The following is a 17,621-nucleotide window of genomic DNA, read 5'->3' on the forward strand; positions in this document are numbered from 1 at the left end:
ACACACACACACACGCACACACACACACACACACACACACACACACACACACACACACACACACGGCGCGAGAATAAAATTTGTACTCCGGGAAGATAACTGGGCTCGGAGTGAAAGTATATAGAGTATATAGAGTTGTATATAGTCCATCACAGTTGTATATAGAGTTGGTAGCATATCAACCAGGCTGGCTGTGCTGGGGCGTTCTGGTACTCTACCTAGGAATGGCTCCCTTATCAAGAGAAGTGAGGAATCTGGAGCATTTCTCCCCGATTCCCTGCCCATCTTTGGCTGAGGGCTTCTTGGGAGAGCAAGGACTCCACAGGACTTCTTGCTTGCCCTGCACCACGCTAAAGTCCTCAGGCAGAGTCATGGCTGTCCCCAGAGAAGAGTGTGGCCTGCAGAGGTGACTGTTAAGGGGACACAGGGAAGACACTGACAGCATCTGCTGATGCCATTAAGGCCATTAAAGAAAAAGGCAAGGCCAAAACTGCAGACAACCAAGTAATATGGCAGACAAAATTAGACTATGTTACATACCCCAACAGTCCACCTGTCTTCCCTGTCTTTGTCATAGCTGGTGGCAGGCAAAGAAAGAGTGGTTCCACTTCCCCCTGTGACTTTGGGTCCACCTGACTCGTGTCCAGTGGAAGGTTCAAGGATGTCATAAAAGCAAAAGCTTTATGTGGTTTGACTTGGATCTCCTATGCTTTCACCTTCTATGTTTTTACCTAGAGTTCTAAGGAATCGATCCTACAGAAATACACAGATACATGAATAAATTCTACAAAATATAGTCATTGCAGAATTAATTGTAAAGGCAAAATATTTGGAAAAAACATAACAGAAGAAAGGGCGAATGTTATGGCATATTCTTACTATGAAATTTTATGTTGTGTGCCTTTACAGGGAGAGATGTGAATGATACATAAACTAGGAAAAGCAAATTGCAGAACTATATACAGTCCTGTTTCATAACGACAAAAATCCTAATTATGCATATTCAAATGCATATTTGCATTTTTCTTATATATTTAGAGAAAAAGCCCTGAATTTAAAAAGTATCTCTGGCCATTTCAGTTGGAGAAAGTGGAGAAAAGGAAAGCCCTCCCCACAGCTTTTAAAATGTCACACATGAAATGCATAACAGGAAGCATTTAATGAATAGAAGACAAAGGAAAAATGAAAACTTCCTTCCCTTTTTTCTTCTCACCAGCTCCCATCCCACTGGTAACGATTCCTGTAATTCATTCCAAAAGCCCTTGCACGCACACATGCGCATCATATATGCATGCATTCATCTGTTCTTATTCTTCATAGTGCAACTTGTTCCTTCTTTGACTCTTGAGGATACAGAGTGCCCTGATTCTTCTCACAGAGGCATCCTCAGGCTACCACAGGAATTTAGCATTGCAATACCTAGTAAACTTGTCCCCTACTACTGAATACTGGGTGTTTCCAGTGTTTTACTTTAGCAAAACAATGCAGCAACAAGCATCCTCGTAATATATATATATACATACATACATATATTATACATATTATATATATATTATATACATACATATGCAACTCTCTGTTGGGTAAGTTTCTGGCAGAAAGATTACCAGTGGAAGGAGATGTGCATCTTTAATTCTAACATGTATTGTGAAATTGTCCGGAAAGAACTCACCAATATATGTTTCCACCAATGATTTATGAAAGCCTTCATTTTCCCCTCAGGCTTGAAGCACTGGGTGTCTTTACGCACCTGCAGCTGCCAGTCAGAAAGGTGATAACTATCTCTTTATTCATGATTTTGATTATTTGGACTTGTTTCATTATGAGCAAGGTTTGTACATCTGATCATTTGTTTTCTGATTAATTGTGTTGTCTTTTCTGCAAATACTAGTATCCTTTGGCTATTTTCTTCCTAGAGGTCACCATTTTCATACTGACTTGTAAAAATGTCTTTGATAATTGAAGAAGCTTAACTTTTAATAATTTGTCTTGCAAATAGGTTTTTTTTTTCAAATTTGTCGTTAGTCTTTTGACTTTGTGTATGATACTGTTTTTCCCACACACTTTTCTGAAATGTGTATATGGACATATGTACCAATTTTATTTCTTTATGGCTTCTAGATGTTTTTCTTATTTAAAGCATTCTTACTTGCTGCAGATTTTTCTACAGATTTTATGATTTTTAATGCATAAATCACTGGTGCAGAAAGCATGGATTTTCACGGAGAGAATGTTTCCTTTTAACTTTGTAGGCATTTTTATTGTTTGGGTGTTTGAAAATGAGCATTTTTTTTGCTTCTGTAATTTAAAATTTCTGGTAAGTGAAAAAAAATGATAAGGCTTAATAATCCACAGGACAAAGCCTGGAAGAGAAAGAAGAGGTAAGGGCTATTTTAATAGACTTGATCAGATATGTTCATTCAATACGTTAACCATCTACTGTCTGTCAGGCCTGGTGCTAATCCTGAGGACATAATAAGAGCCTGAACTGAAGAGCTGACAATGGTAATAAGGAGGAGGGGAAGGATTGATGGAAGTGTTTTAGCCTGTGGAACAATCACCATGGCAACAGGAGCCTGAATCATCTCTATGGAGACACAGTGCTTGAAATTATGACTAGAGGGATAGTGTGACACTGTTGGTGAGGGTTTTGAAAAAGGTAAACAGGCTTGTGACGGATGTTTCAAAATTGCGCTGTTACTTCCTAAACTGAGGTGATTACCTCCCTATTTGCCAGTGTTCTGTTTCATAGGGAAGATAGAAGCAAAACAATTCAAAGACAACGCAGACTAAAACAGGTACAAGCTTTCTGGGGTCATTGCTACTCATGACTGCACCAGCTAGGCAAAAGCCTTTTACTCAAGGAAGTTAACATCCAATATAACACGCATTATATAAAGTGTTCTTGGGTCCTGGACTTCTAAATCCTGCTTCGGTAGTGGCAGAGACTTTTCTCCCTCTGGAAACCATAAAGACTTCTGCCCAACATTTAAGGCTAAGCTTGTATGTGTTTAGGGAATAGAGCATGGTTTTAAAGGGAAATTTGACGGGGGCTGAGATAGACTCCTGAGCTATTTGATTATTCCATTATATTGCATTCCATTATTATATATGTGAATTCTATTAAAGCTCAGGGATAACCAATGGGAAATTTGTAACTAGTACCAGATGAGACTGCTATTAGGACCAGGGCCCTGGCTCAGCCTCCCCTATGTGACACAGACCAGTTTGCCCCCACTCTAGAGTGCTTGCCAAGTCTGCCTTCCTTTTAATAAAGTGATCCTATACAATTGATTTGTGATTTTAATCATTGCAGAAATCCCAAAACTTGCCCCCTTAAATTCAGCCTAATTTCTGGGGATTCCAGGCCACGGGGTCTTCTGGCCTAGCTGATATTGCAGGTATCCTGCACAGTGGATCACCTGCCTGGATTGGGGGAAAACTAGGAAGCAGGGTTGCACATTGAAATTACCTAGGGAAACTGAAAAATACGTACTGTTACCTGGTTCCGTTCCCCAGACATTTGGGTTTAATCTGTCTGGGGTATGGCCTAGGCAAGGAATTTTAAATTTTTTTTCCTAATATCACAATTGAGAACCACTGCTCTTATCAAACCTATATAGTATGGCAAAGTAAATAGAAATACTTCTCTGTTAGAGCAGGATCTCCTCCGGTCATACCGAGTTCTGGAAATGAAGGGTAGACCCTTCTTTTCTCTGTGCCGCCCCACTGGATTCTCCATAGCAACCCGATGGAATTGGTTCTATTGTCCTGGCCTGGCTGATTCCTAGGTCTCCACTAAGTGATATGGAAATTGTTGGAAGAGACTACATCTTGGAATAATTCATGCTAGCATATTAAGTGCTTGCTAAATGTTTTATTATGTTAGTTATGCGATCAGAAGCTGACTGTGCTGGGAATTAGGACTCACAGAGTTAGGGCCCTTCCTCCACTGGCACACAGCACAAAAGTCTGAGGTTACTGGTCTTGACCTTCTATAAAAAACCTGCTGTTTGGATGCTTACAGGCGATACAATAGGCACTGCGGGGCGAGAGGCTTCCCAGCAGCCTCTGATCTCTAGCAAAGATACCGTCCACATTGTACTGAGCAGGCATCATGCAGGTTAGGTCCCCTCCAGAAGCAGCCAAATTGCACGAACCTAGTTTCTACTTCATGAGCAAAGCTAAGATCATAGGCTTGTAACCGATCATAGGAATGCAGAAGTAGCAGAGTATTTTTGTTTATTTGCTTGTTTGTTTTGAAGTCCCAAATCCTGCTTGGATATGTAAGCATAAAGCCAGTTGGGTCTGCTCGCTATGGAAGAAGCCTGGGGAGGTCAGTGGAGCCAGCCTTTCAGGTGCCATTTTCTAGGTTTAGATGCTACCCTGTTGTTATTGGGGAAAAGCAATAAACCCAGTCCTCAGGCATTGTGCTGAGAGAGAGAGAAAGAAAGACAGGGAGAGAGGAAGGCAGGGAGGGAGGGAGAGAGGCACAAAGTCAAAGCCCTGTGCAGTCTGTAGAGGGATCTCTCAAAATGTGCACACCGAGCATGCGCGAGGTTCCCCCTCACAGCACCCGGGAGTCAGGGCATTGCAGAGAGGACAAATATGACGGGGCTGGTTAGGAAAATGGTAACAGCTACAGTGGTTGCGGGGGCAGCAAGGAGTTTTCAGCGTGTCCCAGATGAAATCTTTAGGAATAGGTGGGCAAGGGCCCCAGCGACAGGCCGAGCAGCAGAACATGGTAGCCCGTGAATGGCTTGCGGGAAGGACCGCCTGGGCTCAGTTCCAGCACTACCGGTCACTAGCTGGGTACCGATGGCCACGTTTCTTAACTCTACATTGAAGTCGGTCTCCTTTCTAACAAGGGATGATAACCACAGCACCTGCTTCATAAGGTAATGATGAGGAGTAAACAAAGAGGTACATAAAATCATACAGCTGGCCCTCTGTACCTGTGGGTTCCCCATCTGCAGACTCAGCCAGTGACAGATTGAAAATATTTTTTAAGGGCTGGGGATTTAGCTCAGTGGTTCGGCTGCCTGCCTCTCAAGCACAAGGATCTGAGTTTGATTCCCGGTACCCCCCCCAAAAAAAAAGAAAAAAAAAGAAATACATATATATATATTTTAAAAAAATGTGTCTGCACTGAACATAAAAAGACCTTTTTATCTTTAGCCCTTAAATAATGCAGTGTGACCACTATTTACATAGTATTTAGATTGCAGTGAACATTATAAGTAACCCAGGAACGTCCGGAGGTTATGAGTAGGTCATATGTGAAAACACTGCCATTGTATTTAATTTAATTAATTTATTTTTAAAATTAATTAATTTTATTGGTACATTTAAGGTATACAGTGTAACGACATTCACCATTGGAAATCTGCACCTTTACATGATCCGTCTTGTTTCTCACTTTTTCCCACTCCCCTGCCCCACTTCGCTCCTTCCCTACCTCCCTATCTACAAAGACTTTGTTGTCATTTTCCTTTTTCTCCTGTTAATTCCATCCCCTTCTTTCTTTTCCCCTACCTCTCCCATTTCCCCTTCCCCTTTGCACCTTTCCTTCCTTTTTCACATTACCTATTATACCTTATTTACACTTTCATCCCTCGTGCTAGAGAAACTATTCAGTAACACTGCCATTTTATATGAGGGACTTGAACACGTGTGGGGGTCCCGAAGCCAATTCCCTGTGGATGCCAAGGGACAACTGCCTTCCATACCCTGCCTGGCAGATACTGCATGCACTAAGTGCTCACTGGAATTAACTCTTATTACCTCAGAGTAAATAAGCATACGGACTCTGGTGTCAATACGGGTCTGAGTTCCAGTCTTCAGTCTGTCATTTGTTGTGAAACTTGCAACTGAGCCTCAGTTACTTCCCAAGGCTCCAGGAGAGCAGCAGTCAAGACCCAGCAGGTGACAGCTGGGATTAAAGGAGGTAAAGGTGCACACCCAGCCCCTTAGCCGGTGCCTTCTCTGTCTTGTTTCCTGGCCCCGTGAGAGAGAGACCTCGCAGTGGCTTCTGCTCTCTCTGGGCCCCAGGCTCTCAGGGTTGAGTGAATTCAGCAAGGCCCCCACGAAGGCACTTGCTTTCACCTCCCAGCTGACGCAGGACTCTTTCTTGGTCCTCACCTCCCAGATTGTTGTTCTCAAATGTGCCAACTTGTTAACTTCTGCCTGTGAGGGACACCCTGTCAGAAATTCGGAAATGGTGGTGAGCCCACCGACGTTCTGGGAAGTTGGGAAAATCCCATGTTTGGATGGCGCGGTGTGTGAGGCCTAAGGCCAGAGCTTCTCAAGGCTCACCTGACAGGACCCAGGACTGGGCCTGGAGAGAGTCCCTGCTCTCCCGGCAGCCTTGGCAGCCTGCGGAAAGGTGAGTGCGCATCGCCCCCTGGTGGCCGTCGGGTAGACACCGGCCATGGAGGTCTCTTCCTGCTCCAGGGAGGACAGGCTGCCCACCAGAAGTTAGCTCCACCCAAAGTCAGTGAAGTGCTCCTTTCCCACTTATCCCTGATCTCTCCATGGACCGCCCTGGAATCCCCCCCCCACACCCCCGCCCAGCGTTGAAAATTGAATCCAGTGCCTTGGCCCATCCCCAGGTCTTTGAGACAGGATCTTACTGTTGCTGAATTGCTCAGGCTGTGCTAGAACTTGGGATCTTCGTGCCTCGGCCTCGCAGAATATTAGGGTTACAGGCGTGCACCTGGCAGCAGGTGGACTCTTGAAAGCTTGGAATGCACCTGGGCAGTTGTGTGGTTGAGAGCCCATGAGTTAACATAAGCCTGTGGGGCTGGGACAGAAACCCACAGGCGGCTGCTGGGTTGAAAGGTGGCCAATTGACGGAGATTTAAAACTCGTACGCTGTCACTTTTCTATTTATTGATTGGTCTTTTAAAACCCATGCATTGGCTCTTTTGTTGCTCCACTGCTTGGATGAAATCCCCAACACCTACAATTTAAAGGAGGAGAGGTTCTGTTTAGTTTATGGTTTCAGAGGGTTCCGTCCACAATCTGCTCCTGGCTCCAAAGTGGTGAAGCAGAGCTGCTCAGTTCAGGGCAGCCAGGAAGCAGAGCCTGGGGGGCACAGCCCAGGGATACATCCTCCAAAGCATCCCCCAAGTGACCCTCCTACACCTTCCCTCTGGCCTTTCCTGCACCACCAGAACCTCCTAATTTTTCTTGGAATAAAGCTGAACCAAATTAGGCCAGAGGCAGGGTAGTGAAGTTCTTTGATGTGTCCGGAAAATACAGTGTATCTCGTGTCCACCAATAAGCAAGGAATTACGATGGTACCACTCCAGGGAGCACCGTCCACCTTCAGGAGCACATCCTGACCCTAGCAACATAAGCACAGGTCAAAATGGACCTTGTGAAAAATTGTAATGGAAAAGTTTACAGAAAAGCTTCATAAACAGGCACAAGGAAACCAAATGACCAAGGAACTGAATCAGACATTTCAAAAGTACTTCCCCTCTAAAGAACAAGAAACTAGAGACATTTATAGCTAAACAGGTGCACATTGAGGCCATGCTCTCAAGGGAAATAAATAGGACACACGTATAAATACCGAATAGTTTGTCTGGTGTGAAGAACTAAAAGTGGAAATAAGGACCAAAATGAATAATTGATAATGTGAAATAGGAAGAGAAGATCTGAAGGAGTAGGGGAAGTGGGAGAGGTAGGGCAAAGGAAAGAAGGAAAAAGAAAAAATGTGAGAAAAGGAAAAATAAAACCAAAGTCTTTGTAAATAGGGAGGGGTGGAGGGGATGAATGAGGGAAAAAATAAGAACCAAGATATGTCCTGAAAAGTTACGAGATCCCAATGATGAATGTAACTGTACTGCATACCTAAAATGTACCAATAAACTTAATGGAAAAAAATACTTGCCCTCTTATCCACTAAGAGAACAAGTTTCGGGGAATTTTCTCAAATTTTCAAAGAACAGAGAAGTCCCCTTCTCTCTTTGTAAAACACTGTTTCGGAGAATTTTAAAAAGTAGGAAGTAATTCCCAACTCATTTCATGGTGTAGTACATAATCTTGTTATGGACACGGACAGTCTTCAGAATTATTAGACTAGTTTTACTTAGGATAATCCAAAAATCCTAAATAAAAGATGATCAAATCAAATACAGCAGTGTGTTTTAAAAATACATCATAACCAAGAATTTATCCCAGAATTCAAAAGTGGCTTAACATCAGGAAAAAGAAAAACTCATCAGTGTAATTCAGCACACCACAAAGGTAGAGTAGAAAAACAATTTTATCTTCTGAATTGATATAGAAATATATTTATGTAAGGTGGGAGAATTGCAAGTTTGAGCTGAGCCCAGGCAACTTAGGGATACGGCAAGATTCTGTCTCAAAACAAAATAAAATAAGATAAGACTAGGGATGTAGTTCAGGTCAAAGGCTCTGGGTTCAATCCCCAGTACAGGAAAACAAAAAACATTTATGGCTTGTATTAGTCAGTTCCCCTTGGTGGGACAAAAATACCCAACATTATCACTTAAAAAGAGGCTAGGTTTATTTCAGCTCACGGTTTTCAGAAGATTCAGTTCATAGCGACTTGGCTTCAAAACAGAAGTCGCGGGGTGGAAAGGATGGCAGGGAAAACTGCTCAGCCCAAGGCAACCAAGAGAGGGGTGGGAAAAGGCCAGGGACAAGGAGACACTCTTCCAGGGCACACCCTTTGTGATCTGCATGTTCTGACTAGGCCCCACCTCTGAACACGCTAGGCTTTGGGGGGACATTTTAGATCCAAATGATAACATGCCTTGTGTTTGTTATTTTATGTGTCACCTTGGTTGAGCAAAGTGCTGGCTCCCAAGCTGAGAATAGGCTCAGGACACCGGCCAGTGAATGGTGATGCTCACTTTGGTACAATCACACCTGTACGTCCAGGAATCATTTCCGGGACTTCAACCAATGAGTCTTGAGCAAATCTAAAATTCTCTTATGATGTTGCTTCCCTGTCATCAGGTTTTCCGGGGCGACCTTAGACAGCATTTTGTCTTTCTGGATCAGCACTTGCAGTTTTCCTTCCTTTGAGTGGGTGACGTGAGCAGCCCAGGCCTCCAGAACAGTGTCCCCACGCCATGGACAACATCAGCAAGCAACAACACAGGCTTGGGATCTTCACCTGCCTAGGGTGCCCGTGATCTCAGCTGCGCTTCACTCCTATCGCTACACAAAGTGCTGTTTTAGCACCCTGGAGAAATTCATCTCTGCATACTGAGTTCAGCCTGAGGTTTCAGCCAAGTTTTCCAAAGTTCACTTTGGCTGTTTACAGAGGCTTGAAGAGGTTCTTTTCCTCTGTGTGCCGTTTAATACTTCATGTTTAGAAATGTTTTCTTAAGGCCTTACAGACCTCCCCGCTGTTACGTTCACCTTTAACAGCAACTCTAAAAGCCATTTGCTCGGCCTCACTGTAGACTGTAGGGTTCTTGTTGCTGTTACAGACCCAAGGGGATCTTGGCTGTCAGACTCCCAGAGGCAGGAGTAGAAAGAAAGCTACCGCTGAGATTTCCTTTGGAGACAGCAACATTCCGGGGAGGCCAGTGGTTGGTGTGTTAGCTCTCTGATATTGCAACGAAAACCTCTGAGTTAAATCAACTTAAGAAGAGGAAAAGTATATTTTGGCTCTCAATTTTGGAGGTTTCTGTCACGATAAATTGGCCCTGTTGCTTGTGGGTCTGCAGGGAGGCAGCAGATCTCGGCCAGGAGAGTTTGGTAGAACAAAGCTGTTCGCCTCGTGGCTGGGATGAAAAACGGAGATGAAGGAGCCAGGGTCCGCTCTCCCCTTTAAAGACTCTTAATGACTTAACTTTTTTTCCTCTAAGCTCAACCTGCCAAAGCTTTCACACTCCTTCCCTGTAGCATCTGTAGTTGAGGATCAAGCTGTCCTGGTCATTTTCCCCATCGCTGAGACACAGTACCCAACGCCCACGGCGAAAGGAAGAGAGGCTTTTTCCGGCTCTCGGTCACAGTCCACAGTCAGGCAGCTCTGACACAGAAACCGCACGGTGGATGACACTGGGCGATGGAGAGCTGCTCACATCTGCCAGGAAACAGAGGGAGAAGGGAAGGGCGAGGGAGAGAGAGATCCTATCACCCCCAGTGACCCTCCCCTAACCAGACCCCTAACAGCAAGCAGCTATGTGAGCCCCTGATGCAATCCCCTCCCAAAAGCCCCACCTATGAGAGCACAGGGTCTTTGGGGGACATTCTCCACCTAAACCATAGCACAAGTCTGCTGCCTATGGGCCTTTGGGGGGACATAACTCAAAGCATGGCAGCTCTTTGTATTCTCAGACGCTAATTAGTGGTCCAGCTCTGCCCGCCTTCTACCCCCTCATCCGAGTAGAAAACTCACTGTACCTCTGTTCTCAGTTGGTAGCCCAAATTCTAAGTTTCTCGTTGTAATAAAATCTATACCCCTCTTAATGGGGAAGGAAAAACCTCAATAAGGGGGTAATTTAAAGAAGAGATTGAAGAAAAAATATAGATTGAAGAATCTAGACTCAAATAATATTTGTAAAATTCTTTGTTCTTCATAACATATGAAGATTATACAGATGACTGGCTTCTGACTATCTCCGTGTATATGCAGAAAGCACACTTATTTCTATTCTTCAAATGTTTATTCCTTTATTTGAAGACTTAGTGACTCCGGGAAAATTGCTTTGACCAAGTTGACTTTAACTATGATGGATCAAAGCATGCTGAAAAAATCGGCCAACTGCTCAGTGTTTTAGGGTTGTGCCTTTCACCATTTCCCACAGCCCTAGAGCTTCAGACCCCAAGAGTATCTGAGAAATGGAGTCAGAAACTGGCAGGAACAGTGCTGCGTGGTCTTGGACTGAATGCTCGTGTCTCCTGAATTCCTGTGTCAAAGACGGAACCCTCAGTAGGGTTGTGTGGTAGACATGGGGCCTCTAAGAAGGGAAGGAATTGAGGTTAAAGGAGGTCCTAAAGTGAAGGTCTGCTCTGCTCTGATAGGATTAGTGTCCCTGTAAGAACCACCAGAGAGCCTGCTCCTTCTCCCTCCTCCCTTTTCAGGCCGTGTGTGCTCAGAAGGCCACAAAGAAAAGGTGGCCATCTCCAAGCCAGAAAGAGAGGCCTCACAGAAACTAAATTTACTTGCACTTGGACAATGGGCTTTGCCTCCAAACTCTGAGGTAATACTTTCCGGTTGTTTGCACCATCCATTTGTAAAAGCTGCCTGAGCAGACTGAGAAAAATACCTATAAAACTTTAGAGGGTTTTAAACTGGGGCCCTTTGCAGCTTCATCTAGATGTCCCCATCAAGCCTCATGTGAGCGCAGGAAGGACCTCTGGAAGGAGGTGGAGCACAGGGACATTATAATTAACTTGCTGTCAGGAGCCTGCTCCTGGGTGGAAGACACTGGTCACCGTGGGCCTGTCCCAGAACGTGGTACCTCACCTCGCTTCCCAGGTCCTTCCTTGGCTCTCTCCTTCCTGTAATACGACTGGATTACAGGCTGCGGTTTCGAGCCAAACTAAACCTTCCCTTTAAGTTGCAGGTGCCCCACTGACAAAAGCAGTGACCAGGGCAGGGCCCATGAACCCTACTGGGTCCATGGGCAGAAATGTGTTTCAATATAATTGTTTTAAGTGTATCCTACATAATCTGTGCCTTGAAAAACACAATGCTGAGAAGGGCTGCAAAGACATCAGCAGCCTGTCCATAAGGCCCGTGACATTGTGGGGGGAAGAGTAAGAACCTTTTTCCCTCTAGACATAAAATAAATATATAGTATGCAGTGTCAGGGCAGAATGACTCAATGTGTTTTAAACTATACATTTTACTGGGACCTAATATACAGGACTTCAAGTCTATAACCTTTATATTAAAATGTATAGATTTATTCACATGGAGGGGGGAACATTACAGAGAATTTAAAATTTTTTGTGGTACTGGGGATTGAATATTTAATTCCAGCAAACATTTATATTGAGTGTAAGCAAGCCACACAGGCCTTAATGTAACCACATGTATAGGGACCATGTACAGTTAGCATAAGCATGTGTCATATACAATACACTGTATCACATGCCACATGGTATACCACATATGATATACCACAAATGACAGCAAATGTTACAAGGCAAGTTCAAGAAGGAAATTGGAAAGGTTATTAGTAATATTTAAAGCAGTGCTCTAAGAGTCCTTCCAAGAAAACTGAGCTGCTGCTGTCTGAAATGGAAGCGACTTACACATCTCCCAACAGTGCTTGGAGAAGACGGCTAATGAGTCTGTGTTAATGGTCTGCAGAGTAGGAAGGTCAAATATTTCTGGTGGGGTGGGTCCTAGCCACTGTAAAGATGGAGTCAGTGGTTTATAAATAGATGTAAAGAACCTAAGAGTCTGGGAGGAAGAACAGTCATTTACAGACTCTCCAGAACTGGAAAACCTCACAGTTCTCTCAACACCAAATCTCAATGTCAACAGAGCAGCACTGTAGAGGATGTGGAGAAACTGGGTGCCCTGTCCAGGGTTGGGGAGAATGCCAAATGGTGCAGCCACTAAGGGAAAACTGAAGGCTTCTTAAAAATAGAACTACCATATGATCAAGTGAGCCCACTTTTGGGTAATGACATTAGGATCTCGGAGTGATATTAGCACTCCTGTGTTTATTGTCAGTCTATTTATAATAGCAAGATGTTGCCCACCCTTAACACTGGCATGATGGTGCATGCCTGTATTTGCAGCACTCTGAGAGGCTGAGGGAGGAGCATGGCAAGTTGGAGTCTTGCCTAGGCATCTTAGTGATTTAGTGGGACTCTTTAAAAAAAAGTCGAAGGGTGTAGCTCAATGCAGAGGTCCTGGGTTCAATTCCCACTACCAACAAAAGCAAAAGAAACACAAAATAGAAAAAAAAAAGGTCTGTATATTATATACAATGGAGTACTCTTCAGCTTTGAAAAAGGATGTTCTGCAGTATATGACAACATGGATAGACTTTGAGGACATTTTGCTCAGTGAAATAAAACACAGTCACCAAGCTGAGCACAGTGTCATGTTCCTGTAATCTCAACTACTCAGGAGGCTGAGGCATGAGGATTGTAAGTTTGAGGCCAGCCTGGCAATTTAGTGAGACTTTGTTTCAACATAAAAAAAAATTAAAAGAGCTGGGAATGTGTGTAGCTAAGAGGCAGAAATTCACTGGGTTCAATCCCCAGCACTTAAAAAAAAATCACCAAAAGACAAATAGTACATGAACCCACTTACAAGAAGTAACTAAAATAATCAATTCATAGAATTAAAGGCAAAACGGTGACGTCCAAGGACTGGGGTGTAGAAGAAATGGGGAGTTACTAATCATAAATTTTCTCTCCTACAAGATGAATAGACTCTTGAGATCTGCTCTATACTAATATTGTATACTTAAAAGTTTGTTACAAAGAGTAGATCTCATGTTAAGTATTCTTATAATAAAAGAATCTAATGTAACTCCCCACATCAATGTCTAATAAAACACAGAATTGAGAAGTAGACATGGGTCAAACTTTCAAGAATGTGTTACTTTCTTAGTTACTTTTCTCATTGTGGAGACAAAATATCCAACACCCAAAGTTAAAAGAGAAAAGGTTTATTTGGCTCACAGTCTGTAGAGGTTTTTCGGTCTATAACTGGCTGGCTACAATGGGTGGCATGGTAGACAGGCATCACAGAGGAGAAAGAGTTCATGGCAGGCAGAAGGCAGCAAAATCAAGCAACAAGCAACAAACTACAAGTAACTAGCAGCAAGCCTCTTTCTGTCTCTTATATTGTATCCAGACTACACTCCCTTAGGCCAGGTAGTACTCACACCCTTTATCCTAGCACCTTAATCCTAGAATTGCACAATGAATCAATCACACACTCTAGATACGGCCAACTATGGAAAAAGCTCCACTTGTGAGTACATGAGGCTTTGGTGGAACATTTAGGCACAAGCTGTAACAGTATAACAGTACATAAAATAGCTGAGAAAATATACTTTGGGGGGGGAGTTTTCCTTTCTATTGTATTTATACAGAATTATATTTATGAAAGACAGAAGTTCCATTAAAGTAGGCAATAATAATAATAATATCAACCTTCAATATCTATCCCAATTAAGTAGAAAGAAGATATCGATAAGGTTAACAATGGCAAGCCTTATTTTACTGTGGAAAACACACACATACATCTATATCTACTCATTGGAGATGTTCATAAATACAGTTGTCTCGCGGTATCTCTGAGGGGTTTGTTGGAACCTCTGGATGCTCAAATGCCTACTATAAAGTGTACAGTCTACATTTATTCTCCCATGTACTTTAAATATTTAGATTACTTATGATACCTAAAGCCATGTAAACGCTATGCCAACAAGTTGTATTGTTTAAGGAGTGACGAGACAGAAAGGTCTGTAGGTGTTTGGTACAGACACAAAGTCTTTCTAAACATTTTCAGTCCATGTTTGGTTGAACGTGTAGACATGGAGACCACTGATATGAAGGACTGACTATTCTTAGACAGTGGGCACAGATGAGTCCTCACAGTGTCTGCTCCCAGCACCCTACTGAATCGATTCTCCCCATTACTCTGAAATCAGCTTATAACTGGGGAGAGAAAAGACAGCTACAAGATGGCTCAAAAAAAGGTTAAAATACTAAACTGACATTTATTATTTTGCAAAGCACATTCCCACACAGTCTCTGAAGCTATTTTAATAGTTGCCTATATGTGGTGTGAACCATACAAGCCTCGCAATAATTAAAAGACTTAGAATTTGTGTTTTTAAATTACCCAAGTACAAGTGGTTTTGCTATTCATTTTATAAGTGCATTTATTTGGTCAGACGTTTGTGTATATTTTACCATTTAACACTACAGTTAAGTGGACATTTAACCAAATACACTAAAATTACAGCAAATGGCTACATAAACTGCTGAGGGAGAAATGAATGAATATTTAATTGAGCTAGATGCTTAGAGATGTGTGGGTTTTGTCAAATGTGGGTTCAAAACATGATAATCTTCGAATCTTAACATTCTTTTTTACCTTAAAATTTTTTTATTCGTAAATATCTGTAGTACATGATGTTTACATTCCTTGTGTGAATGTGTACTTAACATATCTTAATTCCTTTTTTCATCCCCTTTCCCTCCTCCCTGAGTTCTCTCTCCATTTTTGGTCCCCTTCTCATTTGAGAAGCCACCACACGCAGCTCTAAGTCTTACATTCTTGATAATAGGTTGAGATGGAGCAGAGAAGCAAGGGTTGCTACCTAAGATGGGAGACACAGCCCTGTGCTCTTTCTGAGTCCCATTGAATTTGACCCTTTAGCATTTGTGTATACATCTGATCAAAAAATAAGGTAAATATGGGATTATTGTCTCAGTTTAAGACACATGGCTATTAATCCCCCTCAAAATACTCACCACCATTCCTAACACACCTACTTCTTTGGTCTTGTCACTTTCTCAAGCATTTCTGGAAGTCCTCTTTCATTTTTTGTTTGTTTTGGTTTGTTTTGGTTTATTTGTTGTGCTGTTGTGGCTGCTCTGAAGTCCTAAATCGATTCATAATATTTGCCTTATTCACAGTCATTTTGACTTCAGGGAATGGCCAGAAGTTGCATGGCTCTTCCCCAAATGAGGTGGATGAGGACACACTGTAATGTTTTTAACTAGCCTGCCTCTCTGTCAGAAGGCACTCAGCAGCAGTGTTCACTGTAGTTTAGCTTTTTGAGACAGGGTCTTTCTACATAGTTCAAGCTAGCTTTGAACTTTTGGCAATCCTCCTGCTTCAGCCTCCCAAGTATTGGGATTACAGGCCTGTGCTAGAAGGGAGGATTTCCAGAACTTCTTCAAAAAGTTGCAAGAATGGTGGAATACATGGATTTGGAGTGAGGGGGAGTTTTTTTTGGGGGGGGATTTATAGCAATATGTCTTTCACCATAATAAAAAAAAAATTAAATATCCACCACGTATTTGTTCACTCCTTGAAAGTTTGAACCTTGCTGAGATACCCAGTCTGGGAACCAGCACAGGGGACATGTAGAAAAGGACTGAGTCATACGGGTTGTTATAGAAAGTTAATTAGCTTGCAGATTGCAGTATGCCGGTGTTCAGGAAGGCTAGGGCGTGTGAGGCGGGCAGGTAAACTGGCTCCAGCTCAGAAGATGTGAATGCCAAGGTCTGTTCATTGGATCGTGCGTGTGTGTTTGTGTGTGTGTGTGTGTGTGTGTGTGTGTGCGCGCGCGAGTACCCAGAATGCTTAAGTGATTGCACACAATTTTTTTTAAAGGACAAAAATTTCTTCGAAGTTTTATGACAGAAAGGAAGACTTTACTTTCCATGCTTGCTTTTATATCCCCAGCACCCCAAGAATGCCAGGCGCACAACAGGAGCTCACCCTGTGAGTTCAGTTCACCTAAGAGAAGCGCAGGCTGCCCAGACTGGTCGCAGAAGCCGCCTGGGCTGTTAGGTTGGGCACCAGCTTGAAGCTGGACAAATAGATGAATACACTTGAGAGGCTTATCCTCTGGACTCTCGTGGGTTGATTAGTCTTGTATATTATATGTACGATTACTATAAAGCTTTGGAAGGCATTTGACAAATGTAGCTAAATACTCACACGTAAATATTCCTATTTAATCCCATAATACTGTTTGTAGGACTCTAGCCTAAAATAACAACCCTAAATGAGGAAAAGCTTTGTCTATCAAGATATTAATGCAGTATTAATTTAAAAAGTTTTATTTTTATTAGTCTGCTTGCAATATTTTTCTATTATTGTAATATTAATCTGTTTGCCATCCTTTGTGGGAGTTGGCTCCTGTACATAACAGGTCATAATTCTTTTTACTTCTTTTTCTCCACTCCCTGCAGTACTTATAATAGAGAATAAAATGAAAATTATCTGTCTAGTAATTGAGAAACAAGTTATTGTGTACATTCTGTAATACACTGCTATTAAGATTATAAAAACACTATAATAAAAGTACTTATGTTAAGTTTTTGAAAGACACAAATTAAAGATAGAGAATGATTATAAATTACGGGAAAGAGGGAGAACGAAGGAGAAATTTGTTAAGTGTTTTCCGGGGATTGGTAAAGCATGTTTTTCTCTATGTATTTTTCCTGTTTTCTATAATTGTCCCAGGCAGCAAAGTTCAACATGGGCCATGTGTTGCTCTAGGAATGGGAGGAAAATGAAGAAAACACAAATCCTAGCAGGCCGTGGCGGTGCATGCCTGTAATCCCAGCCCCTTGCGAGGGTGAGGCAGGAAGATCACAAATTTCGCTCAGCTGGGCAACTCAAGAGACTCAGATCTTGTCTCAAAATAAATTAAGAGCGGTTGGGGATGGAGATCATTGCGAAGAAACGGGGTTCCGTCCCCGGTCCCGAAACAAAACAACAATCACACACAAATAGTACTCTCATGGAATTTACATTTTAGCGGAGGCAGAAATTTAACAAAATAAAACAGCGAAACGGCTTATCAGATGACTAGCGCTCAACAAAAATGTAAGCCAAAAAAAGATGTTTATGCGGACGGAGCCTTTTTGACCTGGAGGACTGGGACGGGCGAACCCGCAGAGCCGCGGAG

The sequence above is a fragment of the Fukomys damarensis genome, unplaced genomic scaffold (assembly GCF_012274545.1).
Source record: "Fukomys damarensis isolate Sample0158 unplaced genomic scaffold, DMR_v1.0_HiC HiC_scaffold_19, whole genome shotgun sequence".
Taxonomy (NCBI): domain Eukaryota; kingdom Metazoa; phylum Chordata; class Mammalia; order Rodentia; family Bathyergidae; genus Fukomys; species Fukomys damarensis.